Source organism: Tympanuchus pallidicinctus, unplaced genomic scaffold (genome assembly GCF_026119805.1).
Source record: "Tympanuchus pallidicinctus isolate F22 unplaced genomic scaffold, pur_lepc_1.0 scaffold5, whole genome shotgun sequence".
Taxonomy (NCBI): Eukaryota; Metazoa; Chordata; class Aves; order Galliformes; family Phasianidae; genus Tympanuchus; species Tympanuchus pallidicinctus.
The window spans coordinates 20349155-20374159 of NW_026294769.1; the positions used below are offsets into that span (position 1 = coordinate 20349155).

The following is a 25005-nucleotide window of genomic DNA, read 5'->3' on the forward strand; positions in this document are numbered from 1 at the left end:
CAGTGACATGGATTTTACCTTGCAGTTTGTAAGAGATCACAGAAACCATAAGCATTTCTGCTTTCTGTTTAGTAAATGCATCTTGCTACTTTGCTTCTAACACAGCACCTTACACTTGCGTACTGGCTAAAATACTTGCTTTGTAAAAGTTGTACACTGACTTCAAGTACTCTTTTCTCCTTTAGAGACAAATAGAGTTTAATATAAATTCAGTATTTAGATGCCTGCAAACAAACATACTATCCATCTACTGCTATTCTCCTTCCTCTCAGTATTTTGCCTGATATTTAATAACACGTATTCCTTCACAGTAATACTGCTTAATACCACTACTGCATCCACTTCTAGATCACATTCTTGGGCCTTTAATCTTTGCACAAAATTAAAATCCCTTGCAATTTAAAAAAAAAAAAAAGCAGAGAAGAAACTTAGTAAGAAATGGCAGCACCCATCCACTCCAAAATAAAACCTGAAGGACAGGTTCTGCATGGTGCTTCAGCATCACTGGTTCAGAGTCAGCAGAAGCTTTCTGTACCTATGTGATGTATACGCATTCCATCGCTTTGAAAAAAACTCTGGAGGCAGAGATCTGAAGCAGACCACTACATCTCTGAGGTTCCCCCACTACTATCAACTGCACAACTCAACAAACTGCAAAAATAAAAATAAATCAGGCAGGATGTTGTTTCTCTTTTTTCCTGCAAGTTATCATTAAGTTCCACTACAATCAATTTTCCTCAATAAGAGTAAACAGCTTTATACTGTTATAAAGTGCAATATTGTCAATAATCAACATTCCAATTGCTTTTCAAAATTCATTGATATTTAGTTTTTTCTCTAGACTTCATCTTTCAACTTTTTTCTTATTTTTTAAATTCAGATCACAAGAGAGAGAGCACAAGATGTGTTAAAACATTACATTTCATACAAACTGGATTATACACTTAATAATCCTCAACTTGTCGCTCTCAAGTCAACTTCTGCAACAGCAAAAACATACAGCAAGACTTCACAATAAAGTGGGATTCACAGGTTATTACTGGTTGATAGCTGAGGTTCAAACAATCTCATAATTACACTACGGCACCACCAAACATGCAAACTGTGAAATAATAAGAATTTCTAATCAGACGTGATCCATCAGTGTTTAGTAGAAAAAAAGGCATATGCTTGTCCACATTATAAAGTCTGATAATGGAAAAAAAATGTACATCTGAGAACAGATATTCTTCAAATGCAGCTAGTAGTAAATGGAAAAATCTAACAGTACCCTATGATAACAGCTAGTTTTCCATCCTCTGCTTGTCACTGCAAAGAGATGACAGTATTTAGTATAATATCCTGAAATGGAAACAAACAAAACACTTTCCTCAAAAAAAATCTGCTTGTATTCCAAAAGGAAATCTGGCATGCTACCTCAGAAAAATACCTACATAACCTGCTCAACCCACATATCCTAAATGCCTCATCACAAACCTTTATCAGGAAAAAACATGTAATTCCAAAAAATAAACACTGTTTGGAGACAACTGAACTGAAACTAGGAAAACTGCAGACAAGTCTGTACCTTAGTTGTATTTTATATATACTTTCTTTTGGAAAGATGATCATAAATGGTTCAGCATCCTCAATTACGCAGTAGCCACCCTAAGAATAGTGTCTAAGACTGAGTGGCTGAGTTCTATTGTGCTGCATCTTCAGAGGTCTTTACCACTCACTTACTTAGATTTAGAAGATACCCAGAACACGTTATGCCTCCCAATCTTCACAGACAACTTTATTTCCTCCAGAAAGGAGACACAAAAGGGGAGCTGCAAATCTCTGAACGTTTCACCTTCACACGGAATTAAAAGCAAAGGTCAACCAAGATCAAGAAATGCTTCTCAGATCATCAAATGAAATACAGCTTATTTTGAGCTACTCCACTTCCTTTTCATAATTTGCTGCACTTACTTATTGGGTTTTACTAAGTGCCCTGAAAGAAACTTAGGAACATATTTTTAGACTGAAGAGCACGATGAAGGATAGAAAATGGCTCACTTTGGTTATGTTGCTGTTTGCATAAATAAAGAGCCAAATAAAATCTGATGCTTAACCTCAGCAAACAATATAGTTAGTTAAGAGTCCTCTATCACCATTTATGAATTAGCCTTAAATCACTATACACTGCTTTCTTCTGTTTTATTAATACTGTGTACAAACATACATAAACCTGTGAACCATTCAGGAATTTCCATAACATTAGCCAGCATTCTGATTTCAAATACTGTTCACCTACCTACTATGACGTAAAGATCTGTGAGGCAAGTTACGCATTTGGAAGCCACTCAAAGAGAAGAACATTATGCAAAATAAAATGCAACTGATAATGTAGTACGAAACAAAATAGCAAAAGGCCTATCTTGATCAGATGCAGCTTGCTTCAGTTCTTACTGCAGTCACAGAAACCTTGCCCCTTCCTCCACACCTCTTGTTACTGGATCAACAGAAAGAAAAGGTCAAACAGCTGTGACAAAGGCAAGGCTAAGAAAATTAAGGGTGTTTTACACACCTTAATGTGGAACAGGTGAGCAGGTGAGAGTTGCCATGGGCATCGATCAAATTACTTAGATGCATGCAACCTGTGGAAATATTTGCATAACCTATTCAGCTCTGTGAACTGGGTCATGATTTTTATGGTATGTAAGTGAATAACTCATGTATACAGATTTATAAACAAACAGTTTACTAGAAATAAGCCACTCAAGTCCATAAGGCACATTTAATCAGGAACAGACGGGCAGTTCCTTTCACCCAGCATCTGTGCCTCTAACTTCAACATTTGTGCAGTCTAGCAAAATTCCTGAACAAACATAGCCTTCAGTCAATCAATCACAAAGGAAAATAAACTATTTCCACAATGTTATTTGCACCACAACTAACCATTCAGAGCTGGCCATTACCTGAATGCCTTAAGGACAGTTAGAAGTACTGCTATCTCCTTATTTTTTACTTTTCAACAAAACAAACAAGAGAAATCCTACAGCAGATAATGTTAAAACTGTCTTAAGAATAGCAAAGCAAGGAAATCCAAAGATAATATTCCAAACAACAAACCAGCCAAGGCACACTTCTTAAATACACCTTCAAATTATATGAAGAATACATGTAATCTTATACATCATATTACCTTCAGATCACATTAAAATTAACTTGAACTTTAAAGAGGAAAAGATTAAAAGAACCATCTAAAGGCTACTTTATTGAAACATGGGATGTTTTACACAGTTTCACATTCAATTCCAACAACTTAGCTTTTTAACAATATAAATTATTTCTAACTCATCTCAGTGCTTGCTATGCCTTTCCCCTTACCTCCCTAGTCCAAATGAATGTGTCTCCTTGGCAGCATGCTGCTTGCCTGCATGGGGCTGACCATGGAAGATCACACGGCCACAATGGGTGTCGCACAGGAATTCACTGGGACCTTTGATTTCTACCTCTCATGTTTTCTGTTGTTGCCACTCTTGTCAGTACCACTCCTCCACTCCAAAAGGAGCAGCCATCCTTCCTCTCAGCTCTTCTGATAAGCCTGATCAGCTGAACTCAAAGACACCTGATCTCCACTCCTCTCAAAGGTTGCAGATTTTATTTCAGACCTGAGAAAGCATTAGAACTGCCTCAAACCTGTGTGTCCTTCCCAACAGTATCAGCTAGCATACTAAAACGTGCTCTCTCTTCTTACAATCCTAGTCTGTGAGTTTTCCACACTGTACTGCTCACCTACTAGAGGTGCTCCGGTTTCTTTTCTGTTCCACAGCAGCCACTCATCGAGGAGTGCTGGGAGGAGAACCACTGCAAAAAAATACCTAAACATTTGGGTTAAACATTCTCAGGTGTAAAACAAAGAAGGTGGAAAAGAAGAAGAAACTAAATGGAATAAAAATTCATCTTACAAGCTTCAGTCCTCTGTATAAAGAAAAATCCATGCCAGAAGACAAAAAACACTGGCTGTAAGTTCTCTGGTATCAATACTAACAGGCGATTGCTCACCTTTTTATGGAGAACAATGACCTTTTTTGATACAATGGTGACCCAGCTTAGAAGAGTAAATGGGAAAATGTGAAGAAAATGTAAGGCTTTATTATTCCATGCAATCAAAATGTAAAAATTTAAATGATCTTAAAAAGCACCTCTTTATGAAAGAGTTGCCCAAAGTATGGGTCAGTCCTATTATCCTTTTAAATTAATAAAAAAATCCTGATCTTTTAAAATTCAGAAGAATAATGTCTATTTAAAATATTCCATAATTACTGCAGAAGTATTAATTAACAGTTCATGGATGCATAAGTAGTGAGATAAAGGAATAAGCCATCTACTCACTATAAATATAAGCTTAAAAAATCATTTTATAGCATTTTTGTAGCTGTGTGATGTTAGGCAGGTCATAACACTACTACTTTCTTCTGAAAACCTAATAATTATTAACCTTTTTAATTTTTAAGCTGAATATTGACTTTGCAATAAATTGGAGTAAGTTCAATCTCACAGTCAATTCCAAACATGAAAGAGTTTCTCTTCCAGCCACACTGACCATTAGTGCTAATTTACAGATATTTTCTTAGACTCAACTTAAAAAGAAGTCTGCATCACCTTGCAGCAAATGGTTTAAGTAGTACTAAAGTAATTCATACAGAAAGCACAGAATCACAGATACATAAAATCACTATTTTCCCTAACAACTATGAGAGGATATTAAAAGTTACTCCAAATTATATGGAGAAAAAAAAAAATAAATAAATAAAAAATTAAAAAAAAAATTAAAATACACAACAAAGTCTTCCTTTTACAATAAAACCCACACTGTAAAAAGGAAAGAATGGCACACAATTCTGCTAAATTCAGCCCCCTCAAAAATTTGGCATTTTATTTCCATACTGTAAGTTTTTGTTATTTTTTCTTTGTTGTTATTTATTTTATGTTTTTAAATACAGAAGTTTTGTAGTTTGATTTATTAGTTTTGTATGCCAGATAATTCCTTCAGCTCTTCCAGAAACATTCTTCTTCTCACCATAGGAGTCGGAATCCAACCTTATTATTATATTATTTCCAGCATTTCTGGAAATCATTTTTGATGTGCATGTCTGAAGATAGAAGCCTATTCCAAGCAAACTCTGAAGCATCATCAAGAAAATTGCTTCTGGATATCCCTTTTAGTGTACAGTTTTCACTAACATGGTCCAAAAAATCATTTGTGTCACATAATGTCACATATGTGTTTAGCTAACAGATGGGATACTGTCCTATGTTCTCTGATATGATCAAAGAAAAAGAAAAATAATAATAATTTTAAAAGGGTAAATAGCTTCCCATGCAATTCTTTCAGATTTTCTCAGACTTTTTCTTACTACAAGATAAATCTTGTTATGGATATCCATCACAAGCAAACATATAGATCTTCATACAGATTTAGTAAATCTTCTATCAGTTTTACTTTTAATAAGCTGTCAGGATTTGAGTATGTAGGAGACTACCTTCATCAGGAAATACCTCAAAACAGAAAAGAAGCAAATCCTTTAAGGTCTGTAATGGAGGCACTGCAGAAGGAGAGATGAGCTGGGGTCCCTCCACCCAACAAGCTTGCCAAAGTTATCAGAAAATACTGCTAAGTAAGTGCCCAACCTCATGTTACGTGTCATCTAATTTCTACTACTTTAGACTTCAGTCTTAGGCAATTATTGAGCTATTTCAACTCTACAACATACCAACAGTGTCTCCCAACACTATGTCAGCAGGTTTTCGTAAGTACAGTTTTGTTTTTCATGTGTGTGCAGAAAGGTCAATAATGCAAATAATTAATAGGACCTATCTTACATATACCCTTCAGAGTAATCACCTGCCAAACCTCTCATTACTCGCTTTAGTACCTTTTGCCAAGTCTAAGAGCCTGACTTTTATCAGTTCTCATTATAGTCTTACATTTCTTATTCACTAAAAAGGACAACTTTTCCTGCTGATCAATTTTTTAGGCTCTCTGTTCACATCTAAAATTTGCTTTAAAGTGGTTACTCATTCTCTTAGGTTTACAGGCCTTTACTTTTAAGGCTTTTAATCTCATGAGCCAGATGCTTAGGATGTGCTCGGCAGGCTCTGGTTAACCTTCAAAAAGAACACACACTTCTTCGCATGAAGATTTCGTTTCCACAGCAGCTGTTGGCAAGAAGCCCACAACAACAACAAAATCTAGAAAAACCCTTCTAGTCATAACAGCTCCAAAATAATTTTAAGAATACTTCTAATCTTGAGAAAATATATTGAGTTCTTTCAAAGAGAGAGAAATGTACAAAATAAGAACACATTACAAGAAAATGATTGTATACTATCCCCAAAAAGATATAGTTCTTCAATGGGCCATCCAAATGTAAAACTAATTGTAACTCAAATGTGTACTTGGCCTCTGGCTGAATTTAAAGCTGACAAGCTGTATCATTTTGGAAGTATTCTTGTTTGATATACAGAAGACATGATCACGCATAGCTGACGTACGATGAAGGTACGGGCTGTATCATGCCTGTATACGATGAGCAATTACTGTTAGATCTAGCAGATTCCAACTGCTTCCCTTGTAAGAATTTGTGCTTATTTTAATTATTATTTTTTTTAAACTACACCAGATGAGTTGAAACATAAAAAAAAAACTAATCACAGAACTTACACGGATTCCAACAAAGAGAAAGTCAGAAGCTCTTACAAGATCTCAGTATTGTCTCAAATCCTACTATCTTGTGGGCAGGAATACCCACAGCCAAACCACATCTCTTCACTCTTCCACACCTCCATTCTTCACTGGGATACAGTAACACTTTCTTAAATTGACAACTGATGAAAATTAGTATGTAAGCTACATTTCCCTCAGTAAGTTTGCAGATGACAGCAAGCTGGGAGGAGTATTGATCTACCTGAGGGTAGCAAGGCTTTACAGAGGGATGTGGACAGGTGGGATCAAAGGGCTGAGACCAATCATATGAGCTTTAACAACACCAAGTACCAGGTTCTGCACTTTGGTCACAACAACCTCATGCACCGCTACAGGCTTGGGGCAGAGTGGCTGGAAAACTGCATGGAGGAAAAGGCTCTGGGGCTACTAGTCACCAGCTGAACATGAGAAAGCAGCATTCCCAGGTGGCCAACAAGGCCAATGGCATCCTGGCTTTTATCAGAAATAGTATAGTCAGCAGGACTAGAGATGATTGTCTCTCTGTACTGAGCACTGGTGAAGTCACACCTTGACTACTCTGTTCAGCTTTGGGCCCCTCACTAAAAGAAAGGTGTCAAGGCCCTGGAGTGGATCCATAGAAGGGTGGCAAAGTTGGTGAAGGGTCTGGAGTACAAATTTTTGAGGAGCAACTGAGGAAACTCTGATTGTTTAGTCTGGAGATGAGGAGGCTCAGGGGACACCTTATCATTCTCTACAACTCCTTGAAACGAGGTTGTGGTGAGGTGAAGGTCAGCCTCTTCTCTCAGGTAACTAGTGATGAGAGATAATGGCTTTAATTTGTACCAGGGGAAGTTTAACTTAGAAAAAAACTATGCTCTGAAAGGGTAGTGAGGCAGTAGCACAGGCTGCCCAGGTAGGTGGTGGAGTCACTGAGCCTGGAGGTGTTCAAGAACTGTGGAGATGTGGCACTGAGGAATGTGGCTAGTGTGCGTGGTGATGATGGATTGATGGTTGGACTAGATGATCTTAAGAGATCTTTTCCAATCTTAATCATAATGTGATTATCAATCTATCTAATGCAAGATATTCCCCCTTCTCTGTTGTGTTTTACCAATCCCTTCTACAGATCTTCTGCTCTCACATCAGACACAAGTGCATGAAGCAGACAACTGCACAGGCACTACAGACCTTTAGGCCCTGTGCTGAGTGTTCCTTACAGCTAAGTATTTAAAAGCGCAAGTTTCACCCAATTTTAAATGTGCCTACAAGAAGGTTAACTCAAGCAGCTATGTGACTTGACGGCATCCAAACGAAGAAGGAAGAGCTAAGGCTTACAGTAAGGCATACTTTCTACCATCTTGTTTCATGATATGCAATTTTTGCTATATTCTCTCACACACAAACCAATTCTGTGTACCATTTCTCTCCCCATTCCCTACCGCACAGTTCCTGCTGAAAAAGGCCACTTCTTCACACACTGCACCCGTGTTTAACTTCAAACCTGAAGGTGCCAATTATCTAGTGGGCCCCCTTCTGCCAACTCCAGGCTGCTGGACCCAGCTTTCTACTTTACACTGTATTCAGTTCTGTTTCATCATGAACCTCTGAGTCCTCTACTGACTCAAGATGTCACTGCCTTTTTTGAGAGTGCGTTATGGTTTTGGAAGATGTCTTTGTTGCTTCCTGAACTGGACATGACGAGATCTTAAACTAGTCAACATACCTAGTTAGCTCAATTAAAAAAAAAAACAAACATAAACATAAAGAGATAGCATACTGCTTGCAACATTTGCTATTATCATTACAACAATGAGTTTAGAGATTAAAAGTAGTTATTTTTTGAAAAGCAGGATATTCACAATAAAATCTAACAAAAGAAAAAAAAAAATAACGTATGTTAGCTTTTTTCCAGCTTCCACTTAAACTTATAAAGCCTAAAAAATGAAAGAGCATTGCATTTTTTGTTAAAACAGTATAATATAACTGCAAAGACCAGGAAACAAATGAACAAACAGATAAATAAATAAGGCAGAAGTACATGCTTAGTAAATTAAAGTAGTCCAAACTTTACATACTTCTTTGAACTGCATGAGATTCTGCCTGGACTTAGAGAAAACAAAATGAAGTTGTGAACCACACAGCATACAGGATCAGAGAGAAGATTTTAGTAATAACCACCATAGCCGAACTATTTCCTCTGCCCAAATATCAAAGGAAAATAGCTGTCAAAAGTGTAAATTAAATCACTTAAGTAGAACAGAAAATTATTTCCTATTTTCCACAGGTTATGATTTGGAGTGATCTTGAACTTCGGGAAAAGAATTTCCTAATTTTCAAAAATTCTGAGGCCCAATTACAAGTAATTATAGCTTTTCATTTTCAACATGACGAAATAATTTGATTCTTTTTACAAGAGGTCTGGTTTAGCTCAAAATAGACAAGTGCTTCTGCAATAAGTTAGTACACAAAGACAATAAAGATCATTCTCAAAAGAAAATCAGGGATACGTGTTGGCTATAAATCATAAATGGAGCATTCAGGCAAAAATAGTTTGTGTGTTCTACAAATGCCACTTATTTCCATCGCATATGAGTGAGATAAAGTAAACAGACCACTGACAGCTTTGGCTTTCAAATACAAAATGGGTAAGAGTTGAAAGAAAAAAAAAAAAAAAGTATGGTATAATCACTACTGTTAGATCTAGTTTTAAAGTATAATTTGGGGAAATAGAGTGCAAGAATACAAGCTGTTCTATATTCTCATTACAGAAGAAAAGCAAACTAGGACCACGTAGCATTAAATTAAAACTAAATATTATTTTAAGTATCTTGTTCCCATGCCTACTTTTTTCCTCTCCCCCTAAGAATTTCCACTTTTTCTTACTCTAGAGAAAAAGTAACTATATTCACTAAGTTAGACATTTCATTTCAGTAAAATTCCTAGAAGCTTCCATGCAAAATCTGAAGCTCAACCAGCAAGTCTGTCCAGCACAGTTAATTGTTATAAGGTTCAATGCGCTTTACAAAAGTGTAAATAAAACAAATCTTAACCAATACATTTGAGTGCAATTAAACCCACACTAACTTGTATTTGAAGCTAAATTTTGGGTACATATAAGACTACCTAATAAATAATCATCACACTAGTAAATATCTACAACTCGAGTTCTTAAGGACAGAGGTTTGTGTGCCATCTCCAAGTTACAAACCTGTTAAGGTAAAATGCACATTTGGTAGCAAAAGGCAAAGTTTAAATGTAGCACAGCGAGTATCATTTAAAGGCATTTATCAAAGAGTAACAAACTTCAGCCTTCTAAGCAGAGGAGTAAAATCTAATTTGGAATCAGAAAAATTTTTACACAAAGGTTCTGAGGGCTGTGAAAGAAAGTTCATCAGTGTCCTTGCATGTTCCTTCCTACCTTCCAGTGGTTTATTAGAGGGTGACTTATTTACACCAGCAGCCCTTCAAAAACATGCAACTTTACCTGTTTGCAACATACCTCGCACACTGTTGTCACAACGTAAGGAAAAACCAACCTAAGAAGTTTTATCAATAAAACTTTTTAAGTCCCAGGACATCTCTGTAACATTAGAAGTGGCAACAGTTGCTAGATTTGATACTGTTCAATAGCAAAAGGTATCTTTTTTACCTAATGCTACAAATTGGTTAAAAATGGGTACTACATAATAATGTGACTAATCAAAATTTAAAACTATTTTTGAAATGTACCCGTGCACCTGGTAGCTATTAAGCTTTCACAAAGGAAATTAGTAGACCGAGCGCTGACACACTCAGCTGTCAAATCTCAACTGGGCAACAAATCTAGTTTTCTTTTGTGGTCAGTCTTCTGAAAGTGAAGCAAATCTTCAGCAACTACTAAAACAAGTATTAGTCAAAGAAAAAATACCTCCTCAACCTCTAGCAATAAGGTGTTGTTTTTTTTTTAATTTCCTATGTAGACAGCAAAATGAGATAACATTCAGGAACAGGCATTCGTTCAAGACTTCCAACGTTACTCCAGACTTTAGGAGTGAGAACACATTGGTGTGATCAACAGCAGATACATGGAGGAATAAAGCACACCAGACCACATTCAGACATACAAACATCAGGAAACTGACATGTACTATAGCTCTCCTACTCCAACAGGTAAATATGCCACTGAATGCTAAGCCAAACTTACTCACATTATAGAATATTAGATAATTCTATAAAGGTGTACATAGTAATAAAACACATCAATGTTACCACCCAAAATATCAGACAACAAAGTCCTTCTTATGATTGGTTGGTTCGGGTTTTTGTTGTTTTTGTTTTGTTTTTTTCTCTTTTGTATTTACCTACGCCAGGTATTTTTTTCCCCACGTTTCTGAACTGTTTCAGAAGACCAGATAAGGCACTACATGCCAGGAGTTACATATCCTTGTCTGTCTTGGAAGATTAAAACAGCAGGACAATGTTTGTCTCAATGCTGAAGCAGTGCTGAGATGGTACTGCAGAAATACTGCCTGCAGATTATGGAGATTTTGTAACATTCAGCATCACTGTGGAAAAAATTCTCAGGAGAAGAGAATTTGTTTTTCCACACTACCAGACAATATTTGTTATTATTGTCTCCTTCTTCCCAGCAGTTGATGTGATTAAAACTTGAAGTAGATCTTGGGTACTCTTTTCTCCATTGCCTAAAAGTCAGGAGTAAGTTCAAAAACCCTTGGGTTACCTCATCTTGCAAGACCCAGCCAATGCAAATTGAAAGTGCAAGTAATAAAAACAGGATGCACTCAGCCTAGGTACAACAGCAGTATTACTCATAATGACTCTAAGCAAATCAAGGGAAATTATAAATACTAGGAGATATAGACATGATGTTTTTATGTACGCCAAACACCTCTCCAGTATGTGAGCCACTCCATCCAACAAACAATTCTAAGCACCAGTAGAGGTCAAAGATCTGCAAAGCAACAAGCCACATAGCAAGCTATGTTAGGTCTGCAGGTGATAATTAGCCTTCAAGGCCCCTTGTTGGACCTTCACAGAGCTTAAAGGTAAATATTACAAACCATCAGGCCATATAGGAAATTCAGATTGCAAACTAACACCAGAGCCAGCTTGCTGGAGATGATACAGTTGTTAAAATTCATCCTGCCAGCTGCATTATTTTATCTACGTTAGGGAGTATTTAGAACACAAACAAATAAGAGGTAATTATAGTCTATTACTTACTCTGAAGAACTTGTCAAGGTACCCTTTCCATGGAAAAAAAAGTGACTGGCTCCACTTTATTTACTGCACATCATAGGAACACTATTAACTAAGATAATAAAGCTCCAGTCTTCCCTAGTAAGGTTTCAGATACAGTAGCTCACTAGACACAAAATCCAACCTTGCCACACTGCAAGAAAAGACCCATCAGAAAGCACAGGGTCCAAAAGCACTTTGTCCTCATCTCCAGAGAGGAAGAAAGGATAACTGGAATTTCTAAACAAGAAGTACAGTTATTCATTAAATGAGCTTCTGTTAGCAAGTACAGCCATCCTTGACTTGGGTAGAGGCAGGGACATGGATGATGGAGAAACTATAAATGTGCTTTCATTTTACAGCAATTTTTCTATTTGTTGATCTAGTTTAAGCAGTGGTTTTATCTTCACTGTGAAGCAGACGTAGATACATTATCTGTCACAATTTTGTTGACTTACATACGAGAAGATGAGATTTTTTATGATATTCTCACTACTCTCCATCATTTTGAGACAAATATTCTTCCAACTGTTCGAATGTCACTTGAAACACATGTGAGAACACATACATATATCTTTTAGGAAGACAGTGGTCTATTCTCAATTATCAGCATACAAATAGTAATCTAGTCCAGATGTTCTGTGCTCAAAGCACAGCCTCTAAGTAACTTGTAACTAACACCAGTAGAAATGTCATTAGACCCAAAATATCTGGCAGTCAACTCAGATAAATCAGAAGAAATACACTGAGATTCTGACAACCGAACTATGTAGGACACTCTGAAAGTAATGCCTCCTACTTATTTTTATAGAAACTAGAACAGATTCAAACAATAACAATTTCATAGAGCAAATCTGCAGCTACAAAACATTACTTTTCAATACAGTCATAGCCATTAGCTATGCAGTTTTGACAGTGATGAACAAGAGCCTGCATGCTGCACTCATAAAAATGTGCACGGCCATCCAGAATGTGACTTCTCTTTCACACCGCTGTCACCAATGCTGAAATGCACCCCCCACTGCCTCAGGGAGCTCACATCCACTGTTTGGTCTCCATAAACATTCAACAAATATTGGCTGAATGTCAGTGGGTGCCATTTTTACCACATGGAGGAATTCAATTCCACACCTCTGCTCCATCTGCACTTCCATGTCAGATGCCATTCTGTCAAAACTGCCCCTTCTGCTGCCATCGGTCACATGGCAACAACATGGAGTGGGATACTGGTGGGGAGGTTAAGCCTCAACTGCCATACCATCAACATCCATCTCTGATGTTCAGGGAAAACATAATAAAATAGGAGACATCACTTTCAGAGCAGATCTCGTACATGCAAAGCTTAGGAGAACTGTGAGGACGTATTTATTCTTTACAGTTAAATCAGTTCTGTCTCACCTGCAGCTACCCTGTAGTGAAATCTAGACTAAAATATATATATATATATATATATGGTAAATTTAACCACTGACCATGCTTCCAGTGAGATGCATACGCCTAAATACATTTCACTGACTTGTGCAAAGAATATACAGTGCCACAGCCTTTGAGCAGCCTCTGAAATCCAAGTTCAGAGGAAGCCCCTACTGACTTGTTACTGGTTTTTCTTTGCAGGGATCTACCCAAGCACAGAACTTTACCTGGGTATAGTAACTAGCACTGTTGAGGTATTGTTTTGATAATAAAACTCAATTTGCTGTTGACCAAAATCTTAGAGCCAAATTCTCTCAAATGTAACAGAGAAATGACACTAGAATCTCAAGTCTCATTGCAATGGCTTTGTAATTAGCCAGCAAAAAACTCTGAGAAACTTTAATTCAAATATTGCAGCTGAGTTTCTCTTATGAGAGGCAAATCCCTGAAATAGATTAGTCACACAGCCCTTAAGGCAGAAAAGGAAAGCTTCTGTTCTCTGCAACTCTTAACACAAGGGACTTCCAGTGAAATTTAAACATTATAAATAGGCAATACTCTATCATACAATTCATAATTAGACAGTGGAACTAACTGCTACTACAAAATGTCATTAAGGGTGAAGACTTCGTGAGACTGAAAAAAGGATTAGACATTTATATGGGGCAACAAAAATATCCAGAACTCTTAATAATTTTCAGACATATATTCAGTATAATGTTCCAGACTTTAACCCAAAACTCTAAGCAAAGACTAGGAAGTTTCTTGCTTCTTTCTCTGAAACCTTCACTGTTGACCAGTGGGCACTAAAACAGCAAGTCCCAATCTGTCATGGCAATTCCTTCACAGCTGTAAATAAAATAACCACATTGGTCAACTAATTATCACAGCGTGTGCACTAAGAGCATGGGAACAAAGACGAATGGGAAGCAACTTGTCAGGTTCTGTCCTATCCTGTAAACTCAAAATATATGGAGTGCCAACGAGCCCCTGCCTTCCAGCAGGATCAAGAAACCTGTAGTACCATACAAACAATGTTTCATAGCACAGAATCACAGAATGACCTGGGTTGGAAGGCACCTCAAAGATCATTAAGTTCCAACCCCATGCCACAGGCAGGGCTGCCATCTGCTAGATCAAGTACTAGATCAGGATCCTATTTATAAACTCCTTTGAAATACTGGAAGGCTGGGAGGAGTTCTCCCTGTAGCCTTCTCTTCTCCACATTGTACAAGCCAAGTTCCTTCAGCCTGTCTTCATAGTAGAAGTGCTCCAGCCCTCTGATCATCTCTGTGGCTCTTCTCTGGATCCTCTCCAAAAGCTTCACAAGTTCCTGCTTTGGAAGCCTCAGATCTGGACACAATTCTCCAGCTGAGGCCTCACCAGGGGAGAGTAGAGAGGGATAATCACTGCTGGCCTCCCCTTTTCTGATACAGCCAGGATACTGTCAGATTTCCAGGCTGCAAGAGCATGCTGCTAACTCATGGTAAGTTTTTCACCTATCAGGACCCCTAAGTCCTTCTCAGCAGGACTACTCTCAAGGAGTTTTTCTCCCAGTCTATATGTATATCTGGGACTACACCAACCCAAGTGCAAAACCTTTCACTTTGCTTTCTTGAATCTCACTAGGCTCACATCAGCCCACCTTTTGAGTTCATCAAGGTCCTTCCATAAGGCATCCCTTCCTTCTGCTGTATAAACAGCAGCTCTGTGTCATTAGCAAACTTGCTGAGGGTGCACTTGATCCCATCATCTGTGTGACGGATGAAGATGTTGAAAAGCAGCAGCAGACTCCTGGAGGACACTGCTTGTCACCAGACTCCAACTGGACACTGAGCCATTGACCACAGCGCTCCAGCTGCGACCTTCCTACAAATTCCTTATCTATGAAATAGTCCACCTTTCAAATTCATCTCTCTCCTATTTAGTGATGTGGAGGAGACCATGTCAAAGGCCTTGCACAAGTCCAGGGAAATTACATCAGTTGCCTTTCCTTTGTCAACCAATGCCATCACTCCATCACAGAAGGTCACTAGCTTGGTCAGGCACAACCTTCCCTTGGTGAAGTTGTGTTGCGTGTCTCAGATCACCCGCTCACCCCTCATGTGCCTTAACATGTCCTCCAAGGCATCACATGGCAACAACATGGAGTGGGATACTGGTGGGGAGGTTAAGCCTCAACTGCCATACCATCAACATCCACCTCTGATGTTCAGGGAAAACGTAATAAAACAAGGGATATTACTTTCAGAGCAGCCCCCGTAAATTTGTAGACAACCTAAAGAAAAAATCAGTAAATGGAAAAAATTACATGCTAGAATTTGAATCATTTGATTATCGTATTCCTATTATGCTGAAATGGAATTTAACTATCAGTAGAAGACCCAAGACCCAAGCCATCAAGAACCTTTGCTGAACCAGAAGGGAAAAAAACGATAAAAAGAATTAACAGCTTATTTGGCCATCGTGTTGTAAACCTACTTTAAAAAAATAGAAATTAAAAAAAAAACCAACACCTCAAGCTTAATAACTCTCGGTAAGATAGGAGTTGCCTTCAGAATTAAGGCGACAGTGTAAGTTAAAAAGTTTTTTTTCTGTCACTGCTTCTTTGTTCTTTCCTTCTCTGTAGACAGCCCTGTCATGTCTGATTCTCTTTCCACAAAATAACCTGTCCTTGCTTCCCAGTGTCCCAGAGGATATTCTAACTCTGAATCATACTTCTCACCTCCTCTACCAGCTCCACAAAAGGCAGGCTGTGATGTGAGCCCCATCCAGACCAACGCCTCACAGAACAACCAGTCACCTATGTGTTGCAGTAGCCAGAACTCAACAGTACAGGGGAAGAGCAGAGGGAGAACTATCTTGCCATAGTCTAGAAGACAAAGTCCAGTTTTGATACACTAGGTCAAGAGGTTTTTTAAAAAAAAAAAAAGCATGTGCAATTACAAATAAACAATTCCAAATCTAAACACGCTAATCTGCAAGTTAACAAACCTGTCTATAAAATCTGAGATAACACTCTACAAAACACAAAACCCACCCTGCTGATAGCTCCTATATTACATAGGTCCAAAAAACCTGACTTCCTGTGTAAATATTTGCACTGTCTACTTCAGTCTGTGCATGCAATTACTAAATATTAAGTAAATAGCTATGGATCACACGTGAATGCAAAGTGCAGCAATATTTAAATTCAGTCAAAACAAGAAACAGCTTTTTGGTGTTGTATTTTTGTTTTGGTTTGGGTTTTTTTTGTTTGTTTGTTTCTTTCTTTTTAAGATTATGATGGATAATAAATATACAAGAACTTTCCAAGGCCTTAGAACAGATTGGATCTGTTTCTTTATGTTTCCTTTTGTGATCCTGTCGCAGAAGCAACTTATCAAAAGATACGAACTGGAATTTGGTGGCAAAAAGAAACACTGCACCTCCCTCTCATCCTTGAAGACTTTATTTCCAAAGAGCAGAAAGAGAAATCTGATGAGTTGCACTGAAATGTTCAAATCAATTATTTTATGACTCAACTCACCCTCTACACCAAGCAATCAGACTAAACCAGCAGATCAGATTCACCAAGTCACCAACTTACATCACTTTATAAATGAACAGGAAACCTGAAACCAACCTCGGTAGCTTTTGTATATACAAAGGCAGCTCCTGAGGTTTGAAGTATATGACAACCTTTAGACCCCAATAGGAATGAGAGCACCTTATCCAAACAGAACCTATGGGCATTCCATCAAGTCCCACATTCACCATAACTTATTGGCTGGAAGTGTGGATCTGCCTGGGGGTAGCGAGGCCCTACAGAGGGATCTGGACAGGCTGGAGAGCTGGACTGAAGCCAATAGGATGAGTTTCAACAAGGCCAAATGCCGGGTCCTGCACTTCGGCCACAACAACCCCAGGCGACGCTACAGGCTTGGGGCGGTGTGGCTGGAGGACTGCATAGAGGAAATGGACCTGGGGGTATTGATTGATGCTCGGCTGAACATGAGCCGACAGTGTGCCCAGGTGGCCAAGAAGGCCAATGGCATCCTGGCTTGCATCAGAAACAGTGTTGCAAGCAGGAGCAGAGAGGTGATTGTTCCCCTGTATTCAGCACTGGTGAGGCCGCACCTCGAGTACTGTGTCCAGTTTTGGGCCCCTCACTGCAAGAAAGATATTGAGGCCCTGGAACGTGTTCAAAGGAGGGCAACAAAGCTGGTGAGGGGTCTGGAACACAGGCCATATGAGGAGAGGCTGAAGGAGCTGGGAATGTTCAGCCTGGAGAAGAGGAGGCTCAGGGGAGACCTCATTGCTCTCTATAAATTCCTGAAGGGAGGCTGTAGTGAGCTGGGGGTCGGCCTCTTCTCTCGTGTCATCAGTGATAGGACCAGGGGGAATGGCTTCAAGCTACGGCAGGGGAGATTCAGGCTGGACATGAGGAAGTATTACTTTTCAGAAAGGGTAGTCAGGCACTGGAACGGACTGCCCAGGGAGGTGGTGGAGTCACCGACCCTGGGGGTGTTCAAGGAAAGACTGGATGTTGTGTTGAGGGACATGGTTTAGTAGGAGCTATTGGGAATAGGTGAACGGTTGGACTGGATGATCTTTTAGGTCTTTTCCAACCTTGGTGATTCTATGATTCTATGATTCTAACTGCCCCAGACAAGGCTCCTTTGCAGCTACCCACTTCTTACCTGCACCCATCTACCAAGACAAGGAATAATATGCACACAACCACTACCGATCTGGGATCACAGACACAGGGAAGAGCTGCATCTTGAGCCTGGATTGTAACTGGAATTTGGAACGTGAACTGGTTTTCCCCAGTATATTTCCTCAACTGACAAAATCCAATAATTCATGCAATTTTATAATATAATCACTATGCACAGAATTAATGAATTGCCTTCACAAACACAACTGTGGAGAAATTCTGACTGAAACAATAATAATAATAAATGATTTAATATACTTATCCAGTTCCATGTAAGTATTTTATTTATTTTGAGATGCAAGCAAAAACCTTAAGTTCAGGTAACCTAGTAAAGGCAACTTTAACTAAAGGAACTTGATTTTAGCTTTCTTCATCACATAAAAATTCGAGCCCTTGAATGAACTGATACAGTACAAGCACATTTAGAACCTTCTTACTCGCCCTCCACCATTTTTTTTTAAACTAAGAGTGATGAATTTCATGGGAAATAAATAAATAAATGAATGAATGAATTTCAAAAACTATAATACAATCTAAGAATAGGGCTCTGTATAAATTGAAAACAGTAGTCACATGTTTTGTGGGTAGATTAAGGATAAAACTGCTAGCTCCATGCTGTGCCATATGAAAAGGAACTGTTTGAGTACTTACAAGCATGCATATTTAGTAGGCTATCCAAATTATTTATAAAACTTTGGGGAAAAAATTACTATTCAAGGAAAATAATATCATTCAGTGAATAAGGAACAAGAGTAAGAATAAAGAAATTCAGATTCCATTCTCAGAGTCTGATAAAACAAATCACTTTTGCCTGTACAGTCTCCGTATCTACACAACAGAAGTCGAATTTACTCATTTTGTAAAATGCTTCAGAATCTGTATCTGAAACACACAGGATCTGAGCACTTAGAAATACATCCTTCCCACTACATAGACTGCTGAACTGCTGCAGGAACTCAAAATCTCAACTGTATGTTGAACAGCATGATATATTTACCATATTTCTGTACATGCAAGCAACAACCTCATATTCAGTTCCAGCCCATCACACTTAGAAAATCTCAAGGAAATAAGTGGCTGAGTTGAATAAGCATGCAGAACCACAAAAGATTCCCCTGCAGTCAGATGTCTATAGTTAACACAAAGCAAACTAAGTCTTTACTACCTTCAGCCATTCTTTAGACATTCAAAGACAGCCCAGTCTCTGGAGCGCTATGAAAGGGCTACGTACCATGGAAAAAGCCTGTAAAGTCTACAAAACAAAACGGACATTTACTTTAGTATCAGAACATAAATAAGTAGTAATGTTTTAATAAATGATGCAAGTATGGGGAGCCTCAGCAAGCAGCTCAGCAGTTCCATGTAATACCAGTACTGAGGTCTTCAGGGAGACGTGTCTACATGTTCTTATAGCACTGTGAAATGCAATTCACAATCCCTTTCGACAGCCTCAATTCAGACATATCCACCTTTACAGTTGGGACTATATGCTACAAACAACTGTCACAACTTATTGAAGAGTTTAGTTACTTCTACATAACTAAGAGGTCTCCTCTTTTCAAGCATGTACAAAGAGACCTCCTAAGAGAAACATGGGAGATAAGCAAAAGAAATGAAGAACAAAGGTTTGCTGTAAAAATGAAGCTTACTGCTACCTTTCCTGAAAGTTAGGTACTGCCTTTTAATGAATTTTACAGTGGAAAGCCTCGCTAAGAACTTATTACTCACCATCATTTGTATTATTATTAATAATAAAGAAATTTAAAAATACTATGCAGCCACAGTCTTAGTGAGACCAGGCAAATAAGTATAAGCAATATGCTTGAAACCTGAATTGGTATTTCAGGAAAGAATAAATATAAACTGACCAAACCTATCATATTTGCAAGGAAAGAAGGAATACTGCTATGAACAATCTACAAAAGCAGGTAAAGTTTTTATCTAATACTCCTGAAAAAAATATATATATAATACAGAAATATTAACTATAAATTCAGAATTTATTTCCAGGCTCTTTCATTTCTTCTCCAGAAGAAGCCACTATCTCCCTAGTGTATGTCCAAGACAGCTAGGATACCACTGGAGCAGCTTAGACCTTTGTCACTAGTAAAAGCATACGCAGAGAAGACATCATGCACTCTTGCTTAGTAGAACATCCCTCACCACTCTCTTAATTCTTTTCTCATTAAACCTTTCTCCATCGGGCTCTTCATCTGCTTCAAAGTCCGTGAAGGATGCCTTTCTCCTCTTACCAGTTGCCAGTTGTTTCTCATTCACATGGATAGATGCAGCAGTTGTTCACTTCTTATTACAGATCATGTTGGAACCCAGTCATGCTGGGAAGGAGAGACATATTAAAGGAGAAGTTTTTCTACCAAGTATTACCAAAGAGTCCAGACAATGCCTTCTAAAAAAAAAAAAAAAAAAAAAAAAACTATAAACCAAGTAAACAACAACATGAAGAGCACAATGGAGAGAAGAAACAATGGAATGGCTCTCCTATCTTCCAGGGGACAGGCAATGAATTCAGTAACAGTCTTACCATTAACGGGCTTGGCTAGAACACATGTAAGTTGACGGACAAGTAGCTAAGAAATATCTTTGTAGTCTCTGTGTCTATGCTGGGACAAAGTGTTCATGCAATCCTGTTTCCCAGAGCTCATCTGCACACCTTTGATAAGAGCTCAGCTCTGCCTTTGACCCTTGGTGGCTGTGAACAGCCCTCTCTTCTTAAAGCTGTGCTCGCCCAGTCCGCTCAGCTTCTCCTTGCCCATCTCTCAGGGAGCCAGAGGCCAGCACAGTGGCCTTCTGCTGGACTCCACTCCAATCTGTTAAAGTCTTCCTTGTACAGGGGAGACCAAAATGAGACACAGTATTCCAGATATAATCTCAAACGCCAAATAGAGGGGAAAAACCACTTTCCTCAAACTGCTGGCTACACTTCTGCCAATACAGCCCAGCATGCAGTTGGCCTTCTTTGTTGTAAGGACATACTGCTGACTCACCATCAGCCAGAATCAGGCTTTTTTTCTGCAAAGCTGCTTTCTAGTAAGTCAAGTGTGTCCTGGTGCATGGGGTTATTCCATCCCAAACAGAGGACTTTTCATTAGCCTTTCTTTGAACTTCAAGAGGCTCCAGTCAGTTCACTTGTCCATCATGCCTAGGTCCCACAGAACAACAGTCACCCACAGTGTACTGACCACTGACCACAAGATGCTATCACCTGCCAAATTCAGAATGAAAATGAGAAATCTAACAAGCGCGATAATCTAGAATGGCCATCTCCACGCTGCTGCAGTGTAAGAAACGCGCAGATAGGAACAGGAGTGCAAGAGAACTGTCTATTGATTGATGGTGGTTTTAGAGACTAACAGCCTACCAGACTCAGGCATCTGCAGCAACCCTGTCAGAAACCTTACTGGCCACATAACAAACGTGTCAGAAGGACTGACTTCACTGTGCTACATATTCACTTAAACTGAAGTCAGTGGTGGTTTAAGTTAATATGACGGATTGTAAACAACTGCAGTTCAGAAGCTGGCGTAAGTTTGCTTCTACCGACTTACTGGTAGGGGCTGGAAATCTCTTAAAAATTGCCAGAGCTCATCTGCCAATACCTCAAGAAGAAAAAAAATCACCAACAAGCTGTTCCTGCAAGAAACATCTTTCAAAGTGAATATCCTTCTGACAAAATGCACTGCAGTTAAAGTTCAACAGATTTTGTAACAATTTCTTGCAGATCTTAACCACCTTTGACTGCCTTTGACTTTTGATTCTCTTCAATAAGTGAACAGAAAGATATTTTTGCTCTTAATAGGAACTGAAATGAATCTGAATCCTGAATTTCTCTCTCAGAGCATGATATGGCCTTAAGAAGAAGTGGATAGCTTTAAAGATGTTATGCTTCTGAGAACTCTATTCATACTAAGACAAGAAACATCAGTGAGTTACACAAAATAGATTTTAATGCCAAATCAATCTCACCAAGAGTGATGCAAAGAGACTTGCATGACCAATGCATTTTCTTTGGAATTATTCCAACAGAGGAAACAAGAAGAAAGTGAAAAAGCAAATTGCTGCCTACAAGGTTTTTCCAGCATATCCTATGAACCATTTCACTTTCTTTATATAGAAACGAATCCACACTGCAGCACTGTGACAGGTGACAGTCAACTGGAATAGCAAAGAAGGGCATGTTTAGCTATCAAGCTTAGTAGCTTGAGATTCACTCAAGAAAAACCTTAAAACCTCCAATCAATACTGCTTGCAAATTGCCTGTTTGATTGACAAGGAGAAAGGAAAGGCGAGGGAGGACAGTCCATGGCCTGAAGTTCCCTAGGGAGAGGAACAACAGCTTAGTTACACATCAGTAACCAGTGGGAGGAGAGGAAAAGTGAAGACCCTGGTATCCAGGTTGCCTGCCTTAGGCAGGCAACAGCTTTCTGTAAGTCAGCAGGCTGATTTGCCTGAGTTCCCCATGGCCAATGGCAAGAATGGCGGTTCTCCAACCAAACCTCTGCACGTGTTTAAAACAAGCTCTTGTTCTGCACTATCAATGGGATCCACATCTCTGCTGACTTCTTAGTATTGCCTTTGATGTCAATTAAATTGTTTGGTTAAGAGTCTGAAAATAACAGTCATTAATACTTTTTCCTTTGCTGACTCTGCAGAAAGCAGTATCTTGGACACAGCAACATGGGGGAGAAAAAATTTAAAAAACACAGTTGGGCAGAGAGATGCGGATGATCTTCCCAGCAATATGTCAAATAAACAACAGGATCCCCAGTTTATGACACATCATTTAAAAACAAAATTCCTGAACGTGCTCACAGTCAAACCAGCAGTCTTTCCAAGTTAGAGCAGTAATGACTCACCAGATACATTCCCTCTGCCCACGTTCTACGTGCACCAACCTCCTTTTTGCATTTTCTGGCTAAACATCTTCTGTTGCTTAATCTATTCTTACAAAGCACAAATACTTTTCAGGCAAGGCTATCAGCAACCCCTAACAGGCAGATATCTCTGCATCTGGAAGACTGTAGTTTTATAGATCTGACAAGGAATAATATCTCAACTTAGGTGGTAATTAAACTGTCTGAGCAATGCTAAGAACAGATACATTATCTTTTAATATCAGAAATGAAGTACTATTAAGGAACACAAAGCACCTCTCTACACAGGAAACACACAAAATGGATCCTTCTCTTGCTGCTGGGAACTCAATAGATATGCATATGTTTGATCCCATATTTGACATCACACTATTGCTCCTACTGACTACTGCCAGCTTTTCTATACTATACAATCATGCTTATCTAAAATCATGTATCTCATACAACTTCACACATCTACCGGAAAGAATTTTTTCCCAGAAGCCCCTTATTATCTAATGATTCATGGTAAAATGTATTGAATGCTACTCCGAGATTCAAAGTCTGGGGAGGAAAATAAAAAATAAAATTCAAGAGACAGAAATCTGAACGACATAGATCACTGTGATAATCCAAAAGGAAAAAAAGAAATATTATTACAAGAATAAAGGGAAAACCATACAAAAAACATCTTAAAAATCCAACAACTCAAAATGTTATATTTTCTATATTTTATATTTTCATGACTAATGAACACAAAGCATTTTAGTTAGAAGTTTAGAAAGCTGCACAACAAATAAAAATATGCTTGAGAAGAAAACAGACTAAAAACATTTAATTCTTCAAGATATCCAGCTCTGTCCCCAAAAGACAGACTTAAGCTAGAAGTGCTGGCTCCCTAACAGATGCTCAGACAAACAGCTTCAGTATCTGCTATTATGCTGTTCGTGTATCTTTATGTTGCTAATTTAATTCTCAACTGTATCTCAATCAGAACTCACACTTGCATATCTGCTAAGGCAAGGAGCTTACGAGTTTCTTTGTGATACTTTTGCAGATTTGTTATAAACTGATTCAAGGTGATCCACAGCTTTCTAAAATTACCATTTCCTCTGTTTTTCTCTCACCTCATTGCATAGCACAAAGAGTGCACCTTCGCTGGAAACAGACAAAATGCATCCTGTCTTCTTCCTACTGGGAGCCCAGAATACAGGCACACTTCTAGCTGTGCATTCAGCACATCACAGCTACTTCTGCTGGCTATCTCAGTAACATTATATACTCCACCACCATTATTTTAACTTTAGCCCACTTCCTAATAAGCTGATTGTACAAATTGGAAACATCGTCAGTTCAACAGAATGAATTTTCATCCACATAATAACATTCTCTGACAGAGGGCATCCAAGCATTCTGATACATTCAGTGCTCCCAGAGTAAAACATCTTTGCTTAGAGAACTGTCCACAAAAGATCACCTCTTCCTGCTGCCAACTCTTCTGACTGAATCTTCAGTTCCAAACTGGTAGACAATTATGGCACTGACTGTGCAAAAAGCCCAAAGTTTAAACCATAATGATGATGCATGTTTTATGCACTACAGCATGTTTTGTTTCCTCTGTAAGAAAGCCAGTCCAAAAACTGCTGCAAGAACTGACAAAAACTGAGTATTAAATAGCATGTGGGCAGTAAAGTGTACACATACACACACACACAGATCTTCAGTTACAAACATCACAGTTCTTTTTCCCCCAGAAATCCCTATACAGGAGCTGCTGCCCTAGGAAAAACGGGGAATGCTATTAGCGGAATTCCTGCATCAATTGTAATAACTGAAAGTATTTACTCAGTTTAAAAATTCTTGCTGGTACTTCGCAGTTCTACTTCTAGCTCCCAGGAGCCATCCTCACCTAAGAACACTTTATTTTTTATTTTACTTGCCTATAACCAAACTGTGATGTTTCTTTCAAAGTCCTATCTTCTTTTTTACTACTAGCCTCTGCTCCTAATGGCTTTTATTACTCACAGTTGGGCTTCTTAGACAGGAATTAGCTCTTGCTCCTTTTTCTTTTCTCCCCTACAGCA

General features: G+C 38.6%; 1 protein-coding gene and 1 long non-coding RNA gene across 14 annotated transcripts in view; both read right to left on the reverse strand.

Moving 5' to 3' along the window:
• Positions 1-25005, reverse strand: part of ZNF407 (zinc finger protein 407) — a 340195-nt gene that overhangs the window by 249410 nt on the left and 65780 nt on the right. The gene's annotated exons all lie outside the window — the stretch shown is intronic.
• Positions 1680-8424, reverse strand: LOC128091204 (uncharacterized). Its single transcript, XR_008211296.1, has 3 exons — positions 3355-8424; positions 2552-2621; positions 1680-2476 (listed from the first exon to the last, which is right to left on the reverse strand). It is a non-coding gene; the product is annotated as an uncharacterized LOC128091204 (long non-coding RNA).